The sequence below is a fragment of the Heloderma suspectum genome, chromosome 4, assembly GCF_057233095.1.
Source record: "Heloderma suspectum isolate Gila_16-S chromosome 4, 16-S_ref, whole genome shotgun sequence".
Taxonomy (NCBI): Eukaryota; Metazoa; Chordata; class Lepidosauria; order Squamata; family Helodermatidae; genus Heloderma; species Heloderma suspectum.
In genome coordinates, this window is record NC_139461.1 from 138,737,981 (window position 1) to 138,755,060 (window position 17,080).

The following is a 17,080-nucleotide window of genomic DNA, read 5'->3' on the forward strand; positions in this document are numbered from 1 at the left end:
GGTTGAGGGGGAGGAGTGGGACAAACATAAGAAGACCCATGGTGAATCAGACTAATGGCCTATCTAGTCCTGTATTTGTTCACATAGTAGCCAACCAGCTGCCTGTGGGTAACCCACAAATAGAACAGGCGAAGACCCTATGCACAAGCAGAAGTTGGCTCATGCAACGTTGGGTGTGTATCTCTCTGCAGTGGGCAGGTATAACTCTACAGCCACTGGTCCTACACAAGCAGCAAAGACATCCAGAGTACAGGGGAAGAGACTGAACATGAACTACCTCTGTTGCTGCTGGAGCCTTTAAGAAGTGTACCAGAATAAGGGAGTGGGGCATGTCAGAGATCATCTGCTGCAAGCTGTGAGGAATCTGATTGCTATTCCCTGCATGTGGCACTTTGAGGAACTGGTTGTCAGTTATATTATTTATTAATACCTGACTGCCCTGGAAAGTTTTTCCTTCTGTATGTTTGTATTATTGATAAATAACATCTATTGGTCCTGCATTTTAATTATTGATATTGCTTATTTTGTAATTAATTTTAAATGTCATAATTTTAGTATTATTGAAATGAATTGCTTGTTTGGGTTTCCTACCCTTGCCATAGGTCCTTCTTGCTGGAGCCCACACCTCTCCATGGCATTTGTGTCTCCCTTGCCTTCTTCCTAATGTCCCTTAGGTTGGAGTCCCACTCCAACCTCATCCCCCGTACAGTTGCGCCCCAATCTACCACAAAAATGAAAGTGGGGTTCAGTGTGTGAGCCCACAGGGTCAGTTAATGTGACATCTGCACTCTTCCTGTGTTTTGTTGAAGAAGATTTTCAGGATCACTCAGCTACTAAGAATTCTGCAGTATAAAATTGCAGATGTAAATAAACTCTACACTAAGAATCAAACAGGCTGGTGCTCCTGTTGATGCCCTGGCCATTCTGTGGAACATAGAGATGCGCTGGGCAGTTGACTGTTCAGCCTGCCTGGAGGGCTTGCACTCCGCCCTAAAGGGGCAGGTTCGTAGTTTGGGAGTGCTCTTAGATCCATCATTGTCACTAGAGGCACAGGTGGCCTCGGTAGCCCAGAGCACCTTTTATCAGCTTAGGCTGCTACAACCCTACCTGAACAGAGATAGCCTTGCAACAGTTATTCATGCTCTGGTAACCTCCCGTTCAGATTATTGCAATGTGCTATATGTGGGGCTGCCTTTGAAAATGGTCCGGAATCTTCAGTTGGTTCAAACTGGATTGCTCAATCACTGCAGCCCACCATGGCTTATTTAAGCCACATCGAGTTGCAGCACATAATAGCAGCCATTTTAGTTTCATCTGTGTGCTTTTATGTAAATGACTTTTAAACTTTGTATATTGTATTTTAATGTTTTAACTTCAGTAAACTTCCCAGAGAGCTTCGGCTATGGGGCGGTATAGAAATGTAATAAACAACAACAAGAGCAACCTCCAGAAGGGGGTTGTCATGGTTTGCTGTGTCATCCAAACCTGGGCAGCAGGGGTTGTTGGAGGGGGAAACAACCCTCAAATAACCCTCCTACAACAGACTATGGGTTATTTGAAGATTGTTTCCCCCTCCAACAACCCATGACGCCCAGGTTCAGATGACATGGCAAACCATGGCAACACCCCACTGCGGGTTGAATATTCAACATGGCCACCAGTATGCACCACAACCCACTGTGGCTTAAACAAGCCATGGTGGGCTGCAGTGATCATGTGAACCAGTGCATTATGTCAGTACTTTGACATCTGCATTGGCTTCCAGTCCAATTTCTGGCCCCAATTCAAATTGCTGGTTTTAACATTTAAAGCCTTCAAATGGCTTGGGGTCAGGTTACCTGAAGAATGTCTCCTGCCATATCTACCCTCCTAGGTCATTGTCTGAAGTCTTCCTCCAGATGCCCTTGCCAAATGAGGTAAGGACTAGAAAACAGAGGACCTTTTTAGTGTTAGCACCCCATCTGTGAAATGCCTTCCTGAGAGAAGCTCACTTGGCACATACATTATGGTCTTTTCAGCACCAGATGAAGACCTTTTTATTCCCCAAGGCATTTAAGAACTGTTTTTAATGTCTTTTAGATCTTTGCACTCTTTTAATTTGCTGCTGCTCTTACCTTGATTTTATGTGCTCTAGTGCTTTTACTCCATGCTGCTGGTTTTATCTTGGTTTTATGATGTGCTGTTCTTATTCATTGTTTCATTGTTTGTATTTTATGCTACTAATGTATTGTACACTGCTTTATTATGTTTTTAATGTACACCAGTTTTAATATATTGTGTTATTGGGAAGTTTAAAAGTGCAGCAAATAAACACAAAATGAAAAGCCACAAACTCTGGTAAAATTCGGTCTCAGCTGTTAATATTAGTAGCACTGTATAAAAACTGTTCTACTGGTAAATCTTTACACTTGCAATTCGTTTGAAATTATTTTAGCAATAATTAGGATATTGGATGCTTCCAACAACACAACTATAAAGTTCAGTTGAGTGGGGCCATTAACTACAATATTCACATTGTTTGCACTGCACAAGAAAAACAATGGGGAGATGATTCTCAGTAACTTAATACCTTTAAATGGCTTACATGAATATGGTTCACTCCCTATTCAGGGATTTACCTTAATGATATCATCCCAGAAGAATCTGCTTTAGATCAAACTGGGTTAAAGTTCAGGACTGTTGAAAGATGATGTCATCAGATTCCGTTACCAAAAGAGCCAGGGTCATTTTGAGTGCAAAAACCAATTTGTATTCATATTATTTCTCACACACACACACATATACTGTATATATGGGGGGGGGGGCACAATTGTGCAGGAATTTCTCCTTCATCGTTCTTGCAGAAATGAATGGGAACCGAGCAGCTCCCATTCATTTCAAGGGGGGACGGTGTGCCGGGGAAATTCCCACTGGATGGTGTCCCTATGTTCATATCCAACATAGCCCCATGGCACCCTTTTCTAATAGGTAAGATTCCACCAATCTGTTCTTCTAGGAAACCCACCCCACCCCGTTTTTTTCGCCTTCTTGAATAGCTGATCCACAACGTTTTAACTTCTTTTTCTTAGCAAAGAGTTTTGCATGTGCAGGCCTGTCTCTTAGACTGAAAAGAGAACGCACGTGTTGCAGATACAGCTCCACATTTAAAAGGGACAAGAACATGGAAGGCAGCTTGTGATGTGTGTAGCGCCCCTAGTCAAACAGAGTTGCCAGTGGTCCTGCGGCTCAGGCCTTGAGAGGCAAGGAGCTAAGGCCAGTACATGGCAGATTAGGAGCTGAAGCCTTGTGGAGCCTGATGTGTGCAGAAGATGACATGTGGGGAAATCGGGAAGAGCCTGGCTGTACTCAGCCACATCTAGGGATGCTAGGGATTGTGTAAAACCTGCTCCGTCTGTGTTTCATGGATTGTTAGGCACCTTTCATTTCACAGTCTGCTCAACACTGGAATCATCTTTTTCGTAGTTACCAAATTTGCGCAAAATCGCACATGCAAAAACGTGTAAACTCCCCCTAATGTGCCAAATCCTCCCAAGTGTGCATTTTCTTGTTTTAGCCTATGGTGAAATGCACATTTTTGGCTGCTCTGTTTTTATTTTTTGCATATTTTTCAATGACAAAATTTGCACAAAATCAGGAAAGTTAGAAAAAACGGTCTCCAAGTTGGCGGCATCTGCCTGACTCGGGGAGATGTGGCGTGCTGCGGAACCCATGGGACAGATTCACCAAAATCCAAACTCATTTGATTCTGTAGCAGATTTTTCTGACATCCCTAGCCACATCCCAGGTACAAAGAGCTCAGTAACATTTTACTTAGAACTCCAATATCCTAGGAAAAATATGTTTCCCAGGGTTCATGGCACCTGTGGGTGCTGCTGTTTGAAAACTTCGAATTGCCAGAGAAGGAGAAATGGGACCTCCTCACAGTGGCCTCTAGCAAGCCCTCTATGCAACCACTCCCACCACCATGCTGGGAAGGGGCAGGGTACAAGGCACAAAGGCGGTGCTGCTTCAGATGCCTTCAAGTTCCTGATGATGTCACCAGGAATGCAATAGGCTCAGAAAAAAACAGAATTCTAATTTTTTTTTTATTTAAATAGCTTGGTTTGCCACTAATATGAGCAAACATCAAGGGTGTGCATACCTCTGAAATGCTCTAAGCATGCTAGCGCATGCTGAAGTTAGGGGTGACATGATTTTTCAAAGAGAGGTGCTTGCATAGGCTTCCTTGAATGCCCGCGAGCTTCCTGCAACTGCCCCAAGCCTGCCAACCAAAGACTCCCCCTTGCTTTGCTGATGGGGAAAAAAAACCTTACCTTTAGCCAGCTGAAGGGGAAAACAGAGGTGGCCGCCGTGGTGTCAGGACTGTCTCAGCTCTCAGCAAAGCATCTTTTTCCTGCTGAGGGTTGTGACTGAGAATTCCAGTCCCAACATCCTCAGTGGGAAATTGACCTTATGTGCAGCATTCCTACTGAGGAAATGCTCTTTTTAGGCCCAGGCCTATACCTCAACAGGAAAGCTGTTCTGAGGGCTGGAAGGGTCCTGTCATATTAAACGGTGTTTGTGGGTTTTTTGCCTTCAGGGCTGAGGCTGCTTGCCACACAATCCTTTCTTATTTTAAACCATTTTAGAGTTAGGGAGCAGCCAATTGGACAAGCACATGGTTGCAGACACTCATTTTATTATTTTTACATTAAAAATATTATTCTTTTCTATAACAGAAGTATGCTTATTCCCAAGTATATGTATTCATGATCAGGGCAGCGGGAGCAGACCCCATTTTATTCCTGTAGTTATGATGGCACCGTGAATTAAGTGCATTTAAAATTCAGAACTGCACATGTTCAGAGTGGGTTTTTTTTAATCAGGTTTAGCAAACAGTTTTGTTTCTTTGCTCTAACATATCAGGAGTGTAGACGCAGTTGTGAAGCATGGAACGGCGGGGACAAGAGGAGATAAATGTTAGCTGTATACTTCAGAACTGCAGTAATACTCATGGCTGTCTACAGATCAATCCAGGTCTGATTCTGAAGTTACCCAGCTGTATCATTGTCCTCCTCTCACTTGCAGCCCCCTGTACATCTGCCAGATCTGCTCTGGAGGGTTGGGAGACTCTCTAGAGATTTGGGGGGCTGCGGGGAGAGGAGAGCAAGGGGAAGTCCCATTGCAGGAACAAAAGTCAGATGTTGGATTTAACCCTATGCTTGCATGTTAACACACAAGGTGTCACTAAGAGTGCATGGTTTAAATAGAAACTGGCAAACTGTTGGAAGACATGTACCAGCTAAGAAATCTGGATAATTAATGCTTTTAAAATTATCTTCCATTTTTAAAGATCATACACATCTACAATGAAATCATTACATAACCTCAGTAATTTATTGTGCTTGATTTAGAACTTTAATTTAAATAAATGTTCATAGAACTAATGCATATTATGTCTGTCTTTCCCTGAAAATAGCCTGAGCATCTGCTACAGTCTATCCCTCATTCCATTTCATGTTACTGATTATTATTAATGCTTCACTTCTTTCCCCTCCCCCTCCTCATAGGAAAGTCTATTTTACCCCACCCATTATATTCCCATTCTTCTTCTGGAGAAATTTCTTGCTCGGTTCCTCATTTGACTAGTGCTCCCCCTCCATTATCAGAGCCTTTATCCTTTCTTCAAATGGTCTCCAGGTGATTTTGGTTGTGTGTATTTGTCCTAAAGGCCTGGTTCACCCACGCTATTCTATTCATGCTCGTCTCTTCATTCCTTAAAACTTGTTGACTCACAGCTGAATGTGTGAATTCACTCCCTTGAAAAGGGTTGTGTTCAATTTGAAAGGAGATGTAGCAGTTTTACCAGTGCAATGAGTGGTGAACATGCAGCTCTAGTAAACTGGCATCTATGTCTGGCTGAGGAATTCACTCTGAGTTTCTTTTAATGGATTTACCCAATCCACACCTCCCAAGCCTTAGAGCAAGCCGAGACTAGAGTTCTGTTCTGAAATCCACATTTTTGTGAGCTTTCCAATGCAGCTCATAGGAAAAATAAAATTCCCACAGAAAAGTGCATGCTAGGGGAAAGTGTGTATTTGAGAACGGTGTGCACAAAATAGCATTTCAGCAATGTAATTGGGGGAAATGAATTGGTTGAAAAGTGAGCACAAAAACGCATCCATTATAGAAGATGTGCACCAAAAAAGTATAAATTTACAAAACAATTAAAAAAAAAAAAGCTAGCTTGTACAGAGACAGGATGGAACAAGTTTTACCTCAAAACCCCAACAATCTCAGTGAGACAGAGATTGACAAATCTGTCCATCTCTACTAGCATCTAGTAGAGCATGACCTGAGGGCACATGTTGCAGCAACCATGCCAAAAGCTAAGCATGTCTGGTCTGGTCAGTACCTTGCTGGGAAACCCTCATGATAGTCCCATGTAAACTGCCTTGAGATCTCTGGAGGAAAGTGGCATGTAAATGAAATCAATCAATCAAGAATTTTCATGCGTTAATCTAAATTGCTTCAGGGGAACACTGCAAAGAAGGACATAAGTCATTAGTGTCACATTTTCAGAGTCTGAGCCTAGCAGTTGCAGGATCAAGAGTCCAAGAGTTCCAAGGTGGAGATCACAAACAGGGATCAAGCGAAAGGCAAAGTCTCAGCAGTCCAGATGACAGGCAGCAAGTCTTCAATGCAGCACAGCAAACAAGTAGCAGGCAGAAGGAGAGTCAGAGTTCAGTCCAGAAGTGCTCACACCACCAGGAACCAATCCAGGAAGCAGTCTGGAGTTAAGGGAAGGTGGATGCAGGAAGAGCTGGTAGACTGGTGTTTTTATGCAGAGGCTGTCAGAGCACTGCCCAATCTTCAGCTGTGAGCTGTTAGTGACTGCAGCTGAAAAGTTCCTCCTTGTGCGCAAGCCCCCTACATGCAAGTAGCCTATTTTTCAGAAGGAGGGCTCTGGTTCAGTCCAACACTCCTTCTGTGTTTCTGTCTTTTCAGGAGGCATCTCTCCTGAGGGTTTGAGGTTTCTGCCTCTCTCTCTGAGGCAGAGTCCTTGTCCTCCACAGGTGATGCCCTCATGGTAGTCACCCTTGAGGGCCTGGGCTCCTCCTGGTTTACCGGCAGATCTTGGACATTCCTGGTGACGTAGGGGTGTACAAAACCCCGCTTACCTGGCTCCGCCGGGTTCCGCAGGTGGGGGGAGGTGATCTGTTCCTCCCCCCGGAATCCTCAAAGGGGGGGAGGCGATCCGTTCCTCCCCCCCGGAATCTGCCTGGCTGGCTCTGCTCCGTGGCCAGGCCGCGGAGCCGCCGGCCAGGCCAACCCGCAGCGGGGCCTCCAGCCGCTGCCGGGCTGCTGCGGATGCAAATGGCGCCCTGTGTAGGGGATGACATTTGCGTCCCTATGCCGGCCCGTGATAGGCTACATAAATATTTACATAGCCTATCACGGCTAAAGCAGGGACGCAAATAGCGTCCCCTACACCATTTGCGTTCCCTTTTTTAGCTGTGATAGGCTACGTAAATATTTACATAGCCTATCACAGCCTCCACAGGGATGCAAATGGCATCCCTGCATTAGCCATGATAGGCTACGTAAGTATTTACATAGCCTGTCACGGCCATGTGAAAGTACGGATGTCAGAGAGTTCCACGACAGATCTTGGTGAGGCCGAATACCAGTGCATTCGCCCCCCCGAAATCCATCATGGAACGAAGCCCCCTCCCCCCAACCCATGAAAGGCACGTGGGATGGAGTCCCCGCCCCCAAACCCACGAAAGGCATGTGGGACAAAGTCCCCGCTGCCCCCAACCCACAAAAGGCGCACGAAATGGAGCACTTACCTGCTCCCATCAGTGCTGCTTTGCGAATGGCGGCCATCCTGCAGCCACCATTCGCTTCCTCTTCATAGCCGTGATAGGCTACATAAATACTTACGTAGCCTATCATGGCTAACGCAGGGATGCCATTTGCGTCCCTGTGGAGGCCATGATAGGCTACGTAAGTATTTACATAGCCTATCAAGGCAGGGGGAAAAAACCCCAGCGTACGCAAATGGCAGTAGCCGCCGCCATATGTGTACGCTGGGTTTTTTTTCCCCCTGCCGTGATAGGCTATGTGAATATTTACGTAGCCTATCACTGCTAAATACAGGGACGCAAATGGCGGCGGCCAGGACAGCTGCCATTTGCATCCCTGCAGGGCTGCCCAGCGGCCAGATGTCCGACTGCGGGCGGCCAGAGCTGGCCAGCGGCTCTGTGGCTTGGCCGCGGAGCGGAGCCGGCCGGGCAGGATTCCAAGGTAGGGATATCATGAGCGTCTGGTTGGGGCGAGAAGCCCAGCAAGAAGCTGCCAGTTCAGCCCCTCAGACACCAGTTTGCAGACCTCAGCTCTTGCCTGACTCGTGGCGCACTGAGTTGGGCAAGGGCTTCGGCGCCCACTCCCTCAGCAAGGAGAGGGAAGAAGGCAGCACCTCTCCTCCTTCCCCCATCCTTGCTACAGCGGCAGTGGCACGGGAAGGGCTGGTCGTCTTCCCTAACTTTTCCTGGCCTTACAGAAAATGACCAGCTTGTCCCTAGCCACTGCTGCTGTAGCAGGTGGGGACAGAGGGAAGAAGGAGGCATCTATCCTCTCCCCCCCACCACCTGTTGGAGGCCAGGGTGAGAGGCTGGGGGTGGCTGTGCCAAGGCCCCTCTTCCCCGCACTGGGCTTTGACAGCCAGGACGCAGAAGAAGGGCAGCTCGCAGGCAGGCAGGGTGGGCAGGGAAGCTCGGTGAGCAGGCCCGGGCTGAGCAAGTTGCGAGGGACCAGTTTGCCAAGCTCCCCAATCCCGGACGGAGATGGGCTCGTCCACCCCTAGTTTCTGGTCCTCCAGCTCTTCCTCCAAGGAGGAGTCTTCCAATTGGAGCCTGACAGGCCCTGCAGAAAGAAAGAACAAAAACAAAATATACCTAGATGAATAGTTGCCGCCTTTTTGTGGGTGGGGATGGGCAAGTACTACCCCACAGTGCCCCAGTGACCAGCACAGAACAATACAATCTGCTCACACTGCACAAGTGCAGCATCTGCCTGTCTGTACTCCATGACTCAGCCACCCTCCTCCTTGGTCACCCCCCACACACACATACGCAGAGTCTGTGCCACGTTCACAAGGCACTGATCTCTTGCAGCCATCGCACCAGTTGCTAGAGTAGGTGGTGTGCGACAATGGAAAGTTGATTATTCCTTACCTATCTCTACAATAGTGTGCTTGTTTCTATTAATTTGTTTCAGTCTGTGTGCCATGTACAGTAATAGTAATGCCACCAAATTTCATAATTAGTCACTCATCCATCAAAATTTGTTCAGATGAACAACTTTGTAGCAAACCTGGATCAATGTATTATCAGTTTACGATTAAGTTCTGAATTGATGGCAAGCTTCGGAGCATGCGTGGTAAAGAAGGACACAGGCACTCCCCACTAAATTTTCCATCATCCTGGCACCTAAAAAAACTTCACTTGAAACTGTTTCCTTACTTGGCTGCTTCCCTCATCATCGCTACTGCTGCTGTTCTGGCTCCATGAGCAGGAGGAGGACAACGACAATGACTCCGCAGGTTTATCTTCAGATAGGCGTTCGCCGATAGTGGGCAAAACATCACATGACATCATCACACAGGCAGTCCACATGAAAACAACCGATCACAAAGTGGGTACATGATTTGGTGACACATGATGTCATGTCACACTATGCTATTCCAAACTACAGCTCCCAAGATGCACCTTGATATTGCACATGCGCAAAGCCTCGTATATATGGGATAAGTTTTTCATATTAAAGCAGAAAAATTATCCGAGCTCAGGTGGATGAATTTGTTACTTTCCAGGTAAATAACAAATCCACTTGGGGCACATTTGCCCATCACTAGTAATTAACCATTTACAAATTAAAATATGCTTCACTTTGGTGCACAATCAAAAAACATGAGTTTTGGCCAAAGCAAAAGTCAAAGAAGCTATCTCCTGAGTGTTTGTCATATTCCTAGTAACACAAGAAGGAAAGCTATAGATTTGGCCAGTATCTATGTTTTTCTTTAAACCTGGAGCCTCCTTTAACCTGGAGTTGCCTTAACCATAATCCCCACCCCAGATATTTATGCAAAGATCCATCCACCCTTAGCCCATATTTCAATTCACATTCCCAAGATATGCTGGACATCCCACTACTTCCATGTAAATATTATCATCTGCTTGGAACCAGTGGTGTATGACTCAAAACATTTCAACATCATTTGAAAGCACTCATAATCCAATCTACACAAAATTTAATTTGGAACTCAGGACCAGCTCCAAGGGTGGCAAGGATGGGCACTTGTTGGCCCTGCCACAAGAACAGCAAAGGGCCCACTCATCCACCATGTGGACAACACCACCACAATTCTCACATTGTGCACAGAGCACCCAAGAAATTCAGACTGAATCCTCAGTTGTACTGCCCACATCTTCCAGGTGAAGGGACATCACAGGGGATGCCTTGCTGAAGCATCCCTCCATTTCCACCACTGGATCCTGACTTACATTTACACTCACACACCGTAAACATGAAAGAAAGATTTAAAAAATCAGCTTGTGTTTTATCTTATTTAGGCTCATCCTTATTTGTTGGTGGAAAAAGATCCAGCTGAATTCATATGGACACTGTTGGACTTGAGTAGGGTTAATCTACTTAGGCTCAGGTGAGTTCAGTTTAGTCTTGATTCACTTCATTGCACAGCCATAATGGTTATTAACAAGCTTAAGGGCCTTTGGGAGCTTATAGATAACAATGAAGTACCATGGAAGGTGGGAAATCATTATGTTAATAAGGTGAGCATAATAATTTGCAGTCACACACAGTTTCCATACTAATCCTTGGGGTTGGAACAGGTCACAAGGTCTGTAAACCTTTCATCAACTTCATAATTTTTTTTGCTCCTGCTCTTTAATTAATGAATGTATGGTAACATAAAAGTAGATGTAAAGAGGGTAATATATAAGTTTTTCATGCACCACTGGAAATATTTAATAGCCTCGAGTGTGCATGCATTTGGAAACACCGCCTTTACAATGATTTCTCTTTGGTCCAATTGTATTTATTCATTTTTATGTCCTTTGACTTGGTAATTAATGTGTTATGTCTCCAAGCGAGGAGAACAAAGGCACTTCAGCGAGGGAAGGTAGCATTTTCTTTAATTTACAGATCAACATTAGATTCAGTTACAAATTCAAAAGCAAAACAGAATCCAAATTAGAAGTTGCCTTTCCAGACTTTCCTTAGGGTTGTCCACAAAAGCGAAACCATCAGTGCAGCCATTGTTCTGGGGTGAAGGTATTGTTTAGCAGTCTGTCTTTGGAAACATAGTTTAGTAGATGCTTAGTAGCTGCCTCACTAATACCAAAACAGTGTTCAAATTGTAGAACTGCCCAGAGAGCTTCGGCTATTGGGCAGTATAGAAATGAATAACATAGAGGGGCCAGGGAGGCAGGGAGTCCTGCCCCCGTATGTTTAGTTAACGTATCCTTAACTATTATGTTTAGAAGGCTACACTGGAGGCATGTGTTGGCTTTAAAATGATTGGGAGCCAGGAAGTTGAGTTTGTTGACTTCATGAAGGGGTCCCTGCCTTCTCTGTCATAGTCGGAATAGAGTACAGAAGGATAAAAGATATGAAGTAGAAAATATTTAAGTAGGAGTATATGCAAGTTTCCAAGTTTCACAGAGCACTGCATCAAGAGTTATTCAAATACCAAAAGTTAGAAAAACATATGTCAGCCCTTGATTTCTTTAAATCTTTGAGGTTGCAGTCCTAGTAGACACGCTTACCTGGGAGTGAGCCTCGCTGAAATCAACAAGACTTACTTCTGAGTAGATGTGCATAGGATTGTACAACAAGTGGTGGGTTTTTTTTAAAGATGCTTTGCCAGGACCAAATTCCAAAGAGAGAAACAGAGGAGGAAAAATATTTAGAATTTGTACAAAAGTCTTAGATAAAATAGTCAGCCCTCTCCGCTGTAAGTCTGGCATGGGAACTGGAACTGGATCATGTGACTGAGACACATTGCCTGTGTATCAGTTAAAGAACTGGCTTATGTAGTAAGCCAATGAGGGTGTTCAGAAGATCAGTGGAGGAAACAACACAGTGCCAGTTGTTTCCCCCACCCCTGTGCATGCAGCTCGCATGACCAGGATTACCCTAATTACATTGTGGATTGCTGTATTGTCCGAACCTGGCATGTAGCATGGGCGTAGTGATTTTTCACCCACCCTACAACCCCTACTGCAACTAGCCATGTTTTGGACAACATGGCAATTAAGGTAATCCCGGTAGGTAGTCGCATGACCGGCATGTATGGGGCAGGGGAAACAACCAACACTGCATCACTTCCCCTGCTGATCGTCCAAAGCTAGACAATGCCTGGAAGAGTGTAGGTCACCATTGTAAGAGAGGTACTGCCTCCCCTCAACCAGAAATTGGGAGAGCTAATTGCCAGGAAATGTTCTTCCCTGTGTAGCTTTGGCAGAGGGGCAAGGCCACGGGCTGTGCAGAAAGACTGAAAATGGAAGACATTTTCAAATTACCTTTTAAAATCTTGATGATCGCTCAATTTTTGAGGAATTAGTAGCACTTATCAGAACAGTGCTGTTCTTTTTTTCCCCTTACATGTTGGTCAGCATGGCAGATCCATGCCTCTGTCCCACATGCCCATGACAAACCACAAGTTCTAGATCCAAAATCCAAATAAATGTACAAAAATCTACTAGAAACACAATGGTGGATATTAAAGCCAGGCCTAGCTAGACAATACCAGCAACGTTACTTTCTTGGCATAGAGCAAGACAGAACTTCCCCAAAGAATACTTTGGAAATGGACTGAAGCAGAAATGTAAAATGTGTTTAGCTGAGTATTGGATGATATTTTAAGCAATCACAGATGGTGGTGCACTAGCTGGTTACCGACAGCAGTTATCAGCTTTACAAAAGGTTTTGACAGGTCTCATACTAAATGATTAATTACCGTAAGGCATTCCAATTTCCTCTTTCTTTCGGCTCATGGCTTAGGGTGAAATCCGTGGCTCCTATTACACTGCCCACAAAAAACAGGAAATGTCTTTTCACTGCTCTGCCCAAGGACCAATCACCAGTGCAAAACTGGCCTAAGTAGACTACAGTGTATGCATGTCAGCTTTGGAAAGACCTTTCCTCAAGGGACCAAGGAGGAAAGCAAATTAACCTGTTTCTGTGATGCTCTTTTATTTGCTTTAGATGGCCAGTTGTTGGCAAACTGTCCCAATAGACTGGTGATCAACCTGCCCTAATGTGTGCAAAGAAGGAAGGAGAGGCTGAAGGAAAGAGTACTGGTAATTCAAACATTTTTCTCCCTCTTTTTGCAGATGCAGAAGTTATTGCCATCTCCGCAAACATAGGTAAGCATGTCACATAAATTAGTAATGCACATGTCAGACTCACAAAAGCCCCATAAACTCCATGGTGGTCTGCTGGAAAATTAAACACTTCTAGAAGGATGTTTTGAAATTATTATTAGCAGAAATGAACATTATAGAGCTTCTCTACACAAGTGATTTATTTCATACTCATGATTGGTCACTCCTGGAAGGTAGCAGGTCCTTTACATGACATCGTCAACCTCTAGGATGTCTCCTTCACTTTCCCCCATTTATTCTGCTCTCAAAAAGATTGGAGATAATGCAAAAAGGGATGTTATTCCGATCTGTTGGCTGTGTGAAATGCCAGCGTAGCACCATAATGGCAGCGCCATCTAGTGGCTGTAAATTGAAACACACAGAACTTGCCAAGGAAGGACTTTCAAATCACACATCCACTGTGTAAAGGAGCCTATCGTAATTCCATAAAGAAACCTAAAGCAGAAAGCCCTGGTAAGGATGCAGGGCTTAATGTAGAAGCTCATAGTTTCCTTCTAGACCAGGGGTGCAGAACCTCAGACCTGGGGACCAAATCCAGCCTGCCTGGAATCTGAATCTGGCCCTATGGGTTCCTCAGATGGCCATGCCCCCTTTCCCCTGGCCTCACCCCTTTCCCCTGGTGGTTTCCCAGCTTTTGTGCATTTTTTCCCATTCTAAAAGGTTGAAATGCCTCCTCTAAGGCTTACCATTACTGGCAGTAAGAGATTTAAGCTAAAATATGCTGGTGTTTTTTGCCCAAGCCTTTTGCTAGTGGCCATGGTGGCTAGGATTGATAAGGTTTGTGCTCCAAAAAATCTGGAAGGCACCAGGTCAGGGAAGGCTACATTAATAGAATGTGAGGAAAGGGTGTGGAAGAAATGTCAAGTGTCTTTGGCCTCAGTTGGAGAAGGGGGCTATTGCCACACACTGTTTCTTCTCCAACCCCCCCAGCAATCTCTCTGGCCAGAGGAAGTCATAAAGCAATTCCTTCTTCTGCCTTTTATATTTGGCTCTCCAGCCACACCCATTTCCAGGCCCCTTTGCCTTGTTCACAAGGAGACCCTTCTTCACATGCAGACCTCATGAAGCCCTTGCTCCAAATGGTAATTGTTTCTGGCTGCCATATATAGCCAGTGGGCGACCTGTAGCTTGGCAGATCACAAATTGTGCAGGCCTGTTTACTCTATGGTTTTTATGGCATTCAAATGTAGAAGAAAATAACCATCAATTCCTCCTGTATATATCAGTTATTGTGTCGCTTACAATACTCCAGATGGATATATGCTTTTACCACCTCTCTTTACACAGCATGGTTATGACATGTAAAACATATTCAGTGGTAGACTTTCTACTTCCAACCAAAAGAATAAAAGTTTGATAATACATTTCCCTATAAAGGGATTATCAGGGTATTCTCCTCCCAGAAAGCATTTGTATTTGATCCTATAAAGTAGTTAATTATAAAAATCTGAATGGGAATTAAATGCATGTAATTCTTAGATGAGGCATATCTCAACTATTATATCAAGTTATGGTTCTGGCAACACAGATACTTTTATTCACACCCGCACATGCTCACGCCATCCGCTTTTGAAATTGTTTTATTTGAGTACTTTTGTTTTTAGCTTAACTTGTTTCAAAAAATAAAATTAATCTGTGTTACCCCACTGATAACAAACTACTCCAGTTTAGAAGACGGCTAAACCCCTGCTGTTTAACTTATTTATAAAAGAGGAAACTACTGTTTAATAGTTTGGTGTCCAGAGGATTACAGTTTCCTATCTCTTCACAGGCAAAGATCATTAGCCATTTGTCTGCAGAAGACAGCAGAACTGTACATTCCTGGCCCTCTGCCCAACCCTGGCAAATAAATGAATGAATGACTATTAAACACAGAGAGCTCTGCTTTGAAATCCAGTGTCCAGCAACAATAACAGTCCTGTGTTATAGCACCTGGCAGAGGCGATGTAGTGAAAAGCTTACAAATCTTTTCCCCTCCTAAACTGAAGATACTGCTGGGAATATTTTGGAATGAATTCTGTCTGAGTGAGAGGTAATAAAATTGCTGGGACTATTCCCATACAGACTACAGGAAATATGCGCACACACACACACACACACACACACACGTACGTGCACGCACACACGCACGCACAGAAATGACTTTACATAACTTTCTTTTGGAACTGGATTTTAAGAAATCTAAAAGCTTACAAATACCTTAGGCTGCAATCCTATGGCATCCAAGGGTCATAGGAGAGATCAGATCTCAGATCCACCCTCCATGCTCCTATGGATCTTTCAACAGCCTTCCCTCTCCAACATCAGAGAGGAAAAAACATGGGTAGATTGGGGGGGGGGCGGGTTGCAATAGTTAATGCCGTGCCTCCTCCTTCCCTTCGCTCTGCCAGCAGGAACCCAGCAGGGCTTAGGAAACCTCAGACCACTCCAGCCGCAGAGTTCAATAGGATCACCCTGCCCAGTTCTTTTCTTTTTTAAAAGGGCAACTTCATGAAATTTGGGCTTTTTAAAAAAACAAACCCTCAAATAAAAGGCTTTCAGGAACATTCTGATATTAGAACAAGCACCAACATTAGCATTCAAGAGACAAAGTTATAAACCTTCACAGCTGGAATATTTGGAGATGCCACCGAACCCAAAACTGCCCAGAATCCAGCAGTTGATCTCTCTGAACCAATGTGGAGGCGAGAAACATGCGTACGTATGCAGACACCTAATAGTGGAGGATACCAGTTCAGCAAAATGACTCCAAGATAGGGATGTACGAAAGTCACTTACGTTTTCACAGCTTGGCTTCGCGGTGGGGGGGAGGCACTTCGCTTTTCCCCCCGAAGTTCAGGCGAAGGGGGGGAGGCTTCCCGCCTTGCTCGGCTGAAATTCAGGCCAGGGGGGAGGCTTCCCGCCTCGCCTGGCCGAAATTCAGGCCGGGGAGAAGCGCCCCGTCTCCCCAGCTGCGAAACAAAAAGTAAAAAAAAAAAAAAAGACCCCGTGATAGGCTACGTGACGATTTACGTAGCCTATCACAGCTAGATTCCCAAAGTCAGCCGTGATAGGCTACGTAAATCGTCACGTAGCCTATCACGGGTGACTTTGAAAAAAAAGAAGAAAAAAGCGCGTACGCAAATGGCAGCGGCCCATGGGCACCGCCATTTGCATTCCTTATTTTGGCACGTCTATTCTACATAAAGATTTACGTAGACTACGGCGAAAATAAGGGCACGCTATTTGCGTTGCCCTAATTTTCGCCGTAGTCTACGTAAATCTTTACGTAGACTAGACGTGCCAAAATAAGGAACGCAAATGTCGGCGCCCATGGGCTGCCGCCATTTGCGTACACGCTTTTTTTTTTTAAGTCACCTGTGATAGGCTACGTGACGATTAACGTAGCCTATCACGGCTGACTTTGGAAATCTAGCCGTGATAGGCTACGTAAATCGTTATGTAGCCTATCACGGGTGTGTGGTTTTTTTTTACTTTTTTTTCACAATGGCGGCGGCAGCCGGTCGGGAGACCAGCCGCTGCCCCCGCCCGCAACGAACCGCCGCTGGGACCCGCCGCCCACAGGGACATTCGCTGAAGGTAAGTCCCGTCCCGGGGGGGGGGCGGGGGGCTGGCGGAGAATTTCCCAA